Genomic DNA, 7571 nt, shown 5'->3' with positions numbered 1-7571 from the left:
ATTTTCACCTTGTATCTGTTGAGTCTGAATGACCACACACAGCATAGTAAATAAACAGCAAGGGTTATACTTGCCCAAAGCACTGTGAAGGAACAGGAATAGGGTAAGGACAGCCATGGTTAAAGGAATGATAGTTGTATTATATCTCAGGGCAGCATGCCATTCATTTCTTTTAAAAGGAAGTTTAATATGGAATTTAAAAACATTACTTTTCATCCAGGAAAATGTGTCTCATACTCTCGATCCATTCGAATAGAATTGGAGAGCTAGAGAATATAAATCCTTGGCAATCCATAGAGTAGGCACTCTAAGTTTCCATGTCATCGGGACGCAGGACATAGGTTTGGAGGGAGTAGGTTGAGGACACAGAGGACACTTCAGTCAAATAAGATTCCTAAGAATCCTAAGCCATCATTAAGAGGATGGCTTCTTAACTTAGGATGTATGGTATTTCTGCCCTTCTATGTATATCATAATATATCATACATATATACATACATATATACATACATACATTCATACATCAAGTGTAAATTTAAACTCATCTATGAAGCTATTAACTTGCACGGCTTATATTAAGTAACAAGTTGTTTTAGGTTTCTTGTTTCCCAGTTTGGTGCGGAGCTAAGTGGAGTGCATGACTGTTGGTGTGTGAAAGTGATATTGGTTAGACTGGATCTTCCTGTCCTTCCTCCTGGGCACTGAGATTATAGGCATGTAGAGTAGAGCCTGCTTTTAACTATTGTCTTACGTTGACTGTTGAGGTTCCTAGCTCAGGTTCTCCTGCATGCAAATCTTAGGAGGGCAGAGTGACTTGACGAGAGTTTGGAAACGTACAAATTTCCAGCTCGTCAATTCATAATTTTAGTGCTTACGTCACTTTGCACGAAATCACTTAGACGTCAACAATAGAAGAGGGAGTATTAAAGCAGAGCTGATTTCTCAACGTTTCCCTCTTCCCCTCTGAAGAAGGAAAAAATGGTATTGACTGCTATCAGGGCCGGTGGAGCACATCAGGCAGAAAGTAGACCCATCACTACTGTTTCTTTTTCTCACTCTTAGAAAGTGAGTCTTGTCTTTCCCAGCTGCGTCTGCAGCCATGAGTATGCTCGGGCCACAGAAGGGGCTTGCTTCTAGTGTCCACTGCTGTGGTAAAAAGAAGTTCTGGTTGGGCCCCATTGAGATCAATGAAATCGCCAGTGCCAATACCAGTCAGCAGATCAGGAAGTTGATCAAAGGTGGACTGATCATCCGAAAGCCTGTGACTATCATTCCTGAGCTCGATGCCGGAAAAACACCTTGAAAGGACGGAAGGGCGGGCACATGGGCATAGGGAAGAGGAAGGGTACTGCCAATGCTCGGATGCCGAGAAGGTGACCTGGATAAGAAGAATGAGGATCCTGCGCCGGCTTCTCAGGAGATACTGGGAATCTAAGAAGATTGACCGCCATATGTATCACAGCCTGTACCCGAAGGTCAAAGGGAATGTATTAAAAAACAAACGGATTCTCATGGAGCACATCCACAAGCTGAAGGCAGACAAGGCCCGCAAGAAGCTCCTGGCTGACCAGGCTGAGGCTCACAGGTCTAATATCAAGGAAGCACGAAAGCGCCGGGAGGAGGGCATCCAGGCCAAGAAGGAAGAGATCATCAAGACTCTGTCCAAGGAGGAGGAGACCAAGAAATAAAGCTTCCCTCGTGTCAGGGGAAAAGGGGGAAAGGGAAAAAGGGGGGGGGGGAGGGGGAAGGGGGGAAGGGGAAAGGTCTCGCCCTCTGCCTTTTTCCTCACCTCTTCTTCTGGCTCAAGAGAAACAGAAACCCCATGCGTCTTAAGCCAAGCATGGTGGCACACGCCTTTAATCCCAGCATTTGGGAGGCAGAGGCAGGCAGATTTCTGAGTTGGAGGCCAGCCTGGTCTACAGAGTGAGTTCCAGGACAGACAGCAAGGACTAAACCGAGAAACCCTGTCTCGGGAAAACAACAACAACAACAACAACAACAACAACAACAAACAAGAAACAAAAAATAAACAACCCCCTCCCAAAAAACAAAAACAAAAAACAAACAAACAAAAAAAAAACAAAAAAAACAGAAGTACCTTCTTCTTCCTCCTCTTCTTCTCCTTCTCCTCCTCCTCCTTCTTCTTCCTTTTTTTTGTTTTTTGTTTTTTGTTTTTTGTTTTTTGTTTTTTGTTTTTTGTTTTTTGTTTTTTGTTTTTTGTTTTTTTGTTTTTTGTTTGTTTTTGTTTTTCAAGACAGAGTTTCTCTGTATATCCCTGGCTGTCTTGGAACTCACTTTGTAGACCAGGCTGTCCTCGAACTCAGAAATCCGCCTGCCTCTGCCTCCCAAGTGCTGGGATTAAAGGCATTGTGCTTTGACTTCAGTGAGGAGGGAAAATAAAACATCCTTTTCTGGGGCTGAACCCAGGGCTCTTTCTTTTTTTTTTTTTTTTTTTTTTTTTTTTTTTTTTTTGCAAATTTGCTCATGCAGTCAGGTGGGCAGGAGTGTAGGCAGACCCCGCTAACATCTCTAGGCAGCTTTCCTCTACTGTTGCCCTAGATCGTTGCCTTTGTTCTAAAGCAAGTGTGCGTGAGTCAGACATCCCTTTAAATCATCCTACAGTACAGAACTTTTATGTTTCAAAAATCCCAATCAAAAGCAGAGTGTCAGTACCCCTGTCTCTATTTCAGTTCCTCATTTTAACCAGGCAGTCTTAAAAAGAAAACATTTTCCTACATGGCTTAACATTTATGAAACATATTATGTGCAAAACACTTTCCTTTGGTGCTTGAAACCAAGCCCATAATATTAATATTATTGTTTATTCAATTAAATTCCTTTCGTGGATTTCCATATGTGTGCATGTGTATTTATAAAGACATATTGTGCATTTCTTCATTTAAAGTTTAGTTACTTCCTAGTAGGTTCATCATTATTTGAAAAAGACTCCTATGGAAGACTTCATTTTTAAATTCGAAGCCAGCACAGACTCAGTCTTTGGTAGCACATCTGTTGTTTACAATTGAGAATGTGAAACTGACCAGGGGTGGCAGCTTAGGCCATAGTTCAGCATCACAAAGAATATCAACAGCAAGCATGGTGTGGGACTGGAAAGTCAAAATTCAAAATGCTATGGACAGTGTCATCATCACAGTACCTTAACGTGAAGTATTGCTAGCCAAACCAACTCCATCGGCAGTTCTCATTACTCATAGATTAGTGTTAGTTAGCTTGCCAGAAACTAACAAGTTTTATAGAATGAAGTTATCTCCAATTAAAATGTTGTTTATGGAACTTACAAGGCTGTGAGTTACTTTATTTAATTTCAGATGCTGACAACAAACCCTTGACTTTTAAAAGGCTGTGAATGGTCAACCAGCATACAAAGTATGATAAAATTTTTACTGTAAAGACCTAGAAGGACATGAGTGCATAGATTTAAAGGCAACAAATGCATTAGAAAAATCAATACACAGTTTTAAGAGCATTTCAGTGAGTGTTCCATCAAATACTGAAACATTTTCTATAAGTAGTCTATCAATACGTAGAAAATAGTGTTTTGAGATTTATGTACATATTATGTTTTTCTTAAATTAGTAGTCTTTTCTTGGAAATTATGCTTTAAGATGCTAATTTTTAGGTGTAATGTCTATTGCATTTCCCATATGTTAATTTTCAAATTTCTAGATGTGACTGGTAAATTGCTTACAGAAAGAGTTAGAGCTTACTGTGCATGTATGACAACCCGTGTCTGGAGCCTCAGAACCCAAGTTAAAAACACAGTGATGAAGTCTACTTAAAATCTAGCTGAGCGGAAGTGGACTCAGAAGGATGCCTGAAGCTCCTTCTTGCCAAAATAGTGAGCTTTGGGTTCAGTGAAAATCTCAATCTCCAAAACTAAGGTGGACAGTGTGTGAGATGCCACATTAGCTTAGGGCACTGGCCAATAAGCCTGATAGTGTGAATTGGACTCCCAAGAACCACACAGTAAAAGAAGAGAACTAACTCCTGAAGTTTGTCTTCTGACCTCAGTACATATATTAATGCAATGCCTCGCCCATATGTACACAGGACTCAATGAGGAGAGGCAGTGAAAAGACAAACAATTATAGGAAAAGTCCTCTGACATGGAGGCCTAAGCTCCACACATGCACACTTGAACACCACACACATGGATATGCAACATGCATACACACTGTGTCTTGAAGAAGACACAGGTAAGAATGAATGGAATTGCCAGGCTGTGGTGGCACACGCCTTTAATCCCAGCACTTGGAAGGCAGAGGCAGGGGGATTTCTGAGTTCAAGGCCAACCTGGTCTACAGAGTGAATTCCAGGACAGCCAGAGCTACACAGAGAAACCCTGTCTCAAAAAGCCAATAATAATAATAATAATAATAATAATAATAATAATAATAATAATAATATAAAAAGAATAAATTGAATTTACTACTGGCTGAGGAAAAAAAGACATATTTTGTTTTAATTAATGTTATTTATTTATCTGAATCTTAACTAATTTACATAGTTATAAGAGCATTTCAATGAGTTTCTATGAAATATTAAAATATTTCATCAGTATCTAGAAAATACCTTGAGGTAAGATTTATGCACAGATATTTTTTTTCAAATTAGTAGTCTGTGTTTTGAAATTATGCTTTAAAGAGATAATTTTTAGGTGGAACATCTATTGTATTTCCCATGTTATTATGTATGTATAGTTAGTTATTCCTATGAACAGCAGCCCGGAGGACTGTTTCCACGTTCTAGAAGCTAGGAGAGTGAACTGCATTCTGTAATGAGGACTACTAAAAGAACTTGGAGGGATGTGGTAGAATGTGAATAACGTCCCCTTTGGGTTGAAAAGTATTTGTTTGAAGAGTAACATATCTATTTTCATATTTGTCACACACACACACACACACACACACATACACACACACACACACACACACACACACACACACACTTTCTTTTGACCCATTCTTGGCTTTCTGTCATTGTAAAGTATTGCCAGCTGTCCTGAATATTTCTGGTCCATGCTAGAAGCAGGTTCTTTCTCATCAAGATACACTACTTCACATTAGATGATGAAGTTTGAAATCAAGGATGAAGCACTAATATTTTCTTTCTGTGATAGAAAGAGGAGTAATAACAGGAAATGGATAGGAACAATCCTAATAGATTCCAGAGCTCTTAGGTAAGAACAGTACACAACTCACTACCTGCTTTAATTTGGGCGTGGTGATGATCAACAAGGAACAAGAGAACAGAGTTCTCTATCCTGCCCATGGTTCAGAACTGACTTTCTTGAGTACCAAGAACAGATCTTGTGTTCTTGGATGCTGCTTTGATTTTCTTTAAATGCTAATATTTCCTCTTAAACTATAGAAGATGACAACATCAGAACATTCACAGCATATTACAAACATCATCATGCCTATAAGTTGAACTCTCATGAAGTCACCATTTGATTTGCAAATAAAATGTAATGAAAGTGATAGAAGTTTAGAAACTGATGTATAGCTGTTTAAAAAAACCCACAATATGTCACTAAAATAAAACACACACATGCATGCAAACACACACACATACATATGCACACACATACACACATGCACACACAAACATACATGCACACACATACACACATATGCACATGCATATGTAGGGAGCACCTTTTTTTCCTTTCTTTATTTTCCATCACCTTTTAGAACAGTCTCCATGGGGCAGAATTCCAACACAACAGCATCTGATAAATAGCATGAGTCTTTGTGGTTAAATCATACTGAACTGTCCCTAATTTGAGAATTTTAGGAAGGACACCAAATGCTCACTTTCATTTTATTGGGGAGTCTGGCCTCTTTGTTTTGTGTGATATTTGAGACTCATCCTCACTGCTTCATTTGTTAGCAATCCATTGCTTTTATTGGTCATTATTGGCTCAGTGTGTGGACATGCATAATTAGGCACTGCCAGTTGATAGTGTATATCTACATGCACCTATAGGTAGTTTTGTATGGACATTCTTCATTTCTGTGGGGAAAATTCTCAGGACTGGGATGGCTCAGCAATGTAATGTTTCTCTAAATATGTAGAAAACAGAACTCTTCCAAAACTCCTTCTCTATTTTTACTGTAGAGCTTTCATGTTCTTTCATAATAAAGTGTGTGTTCCCATGTGTGCACTTTCCACCACAGGTTGCTTGCAGCTTTCCATAGAGTATGACTCTATCTTCATTTTCTTCTTATTTTATGATTGTATCTTCACTTTATTCCTGGTAAAAACAACTTTCTACTTTATCTCTAACCTTTCTCTTTTAAATCTCATAGACTACTCAAAAGTTTCCATGGCCCATTTAAGAGAGTGTTGTTTAATTAGCTGGGATTGGAAGATTTACCTTTTATCTTTGTGCTATTGATTCATAGTTAATTCAATTATGGTTAGAGAACATGTTTTTGTATGCTGACAACTTCTTTTATATTGCTTAGGCTTCTTTTATGAATCAGAAACTAGCTCTTGATGAATACTGTATGTGCACCTAAGAATAATGAGCACCTCGCTGTCTGGTGTGAAGAATTCTATAAATACAAAGTCGAGCTTATTGTTTGATGGCATGCTTAGTTCTTTCATGTCTTTGCTGATTTCTTGTCTGTTAGTTCTAACTGGCTGATCAGAAAACCCACTGCTTTTGTAATCACGGGATTTTATTTCTATTCTCCATTCCCTTCAATTTTTCTTAATGTTCTGACATTTCCCTTTTCATGTTCATATGTAATTATGATCATTATGGCGTCTGGTGAGTTCACAATTCTTTATTCTGTTGGTGACAATGTAAGTTATTCTTATAAATTTCTGGCTAAAATAATAACAACAAAACCTAGATTTTGTTCCTTTGTGCATTCACTGAGTTTATTTAGTGATATGTGATGAGAAATAGGATTAAATGCTGGTCATCTTCAAGCTTGTTAGATACATGTCTTTCATTACTGTCCTTACTGGGTGTACAAATGTATAGACCTCAGGTCTGGCAGCTTGTAAATCACATTACCAGAGGCTGTCCTCTCCATTTAATTCTTTGAGATATTCATAAAATGCTGACATTGTTTCTTATTCATAAGTAATTATGTTCAGTAATATATATGATGTATTCTAGTATATGAATGTGTGTGTGTGTGTGTGTGTGTGTGTGTGTGTGTGTGTGTGTGTGTGTAAGCCAGAGATCAACCCTCAGATGCTGTTTGTCCAAACCCATCCCTTTCATTGAGACTGAGGTATTCATTTAGGAGCTATAGGGGCTCATTCGTTAGACTAGGCTGGCCAGCCTTGGTGTTGCACCTATCATTTAGTGACAACTATCTTTTTTGGTTAGGACTCCAGGCAGATTTCATTTTATGTCTGCTTCTCTAACATCTATTCCCTACTGTAATTATTGAGTACTCAGAACCAGGTGTAACATGTACAAAAGGAAATAAATTGCTAGTTTCCTCCTGTGTTTAGTAACTCGTGTCATCTTTGCGAAAGTGTGCTGTCTGAGAAGACAACGTTTTCTCACAACTCTCAGGTCCTTC

At 38.6% G+C, this 7571-nt stretch overlaps 1 pseudogene; it reads left to right on the top strand.

Annotated features, from left to right (window-relative positions):
- On the top strand, nt 1071-1703 carry Gm6975 (predicted gene 6975; annotated as a pseudogene).

This window comes from Mus musculus, chromosome 19, assembly GCF_000001635.26.
Source record: "Mus musculus strain C57BL/6J chromosome 19, GRCm38.p6 C57BL/6J".
NCBI classification, from domain to species: domain Eukaryota; kingdom Metazoa; phylum Chordata; class Mammalia; order Rodentia; family Muridae; genus Mus; species Mus musculus.
Note: the sequence above shows the minus strand (reverse complement) of the source record. Positions and strands in the feature narration are given on the sequence as shown.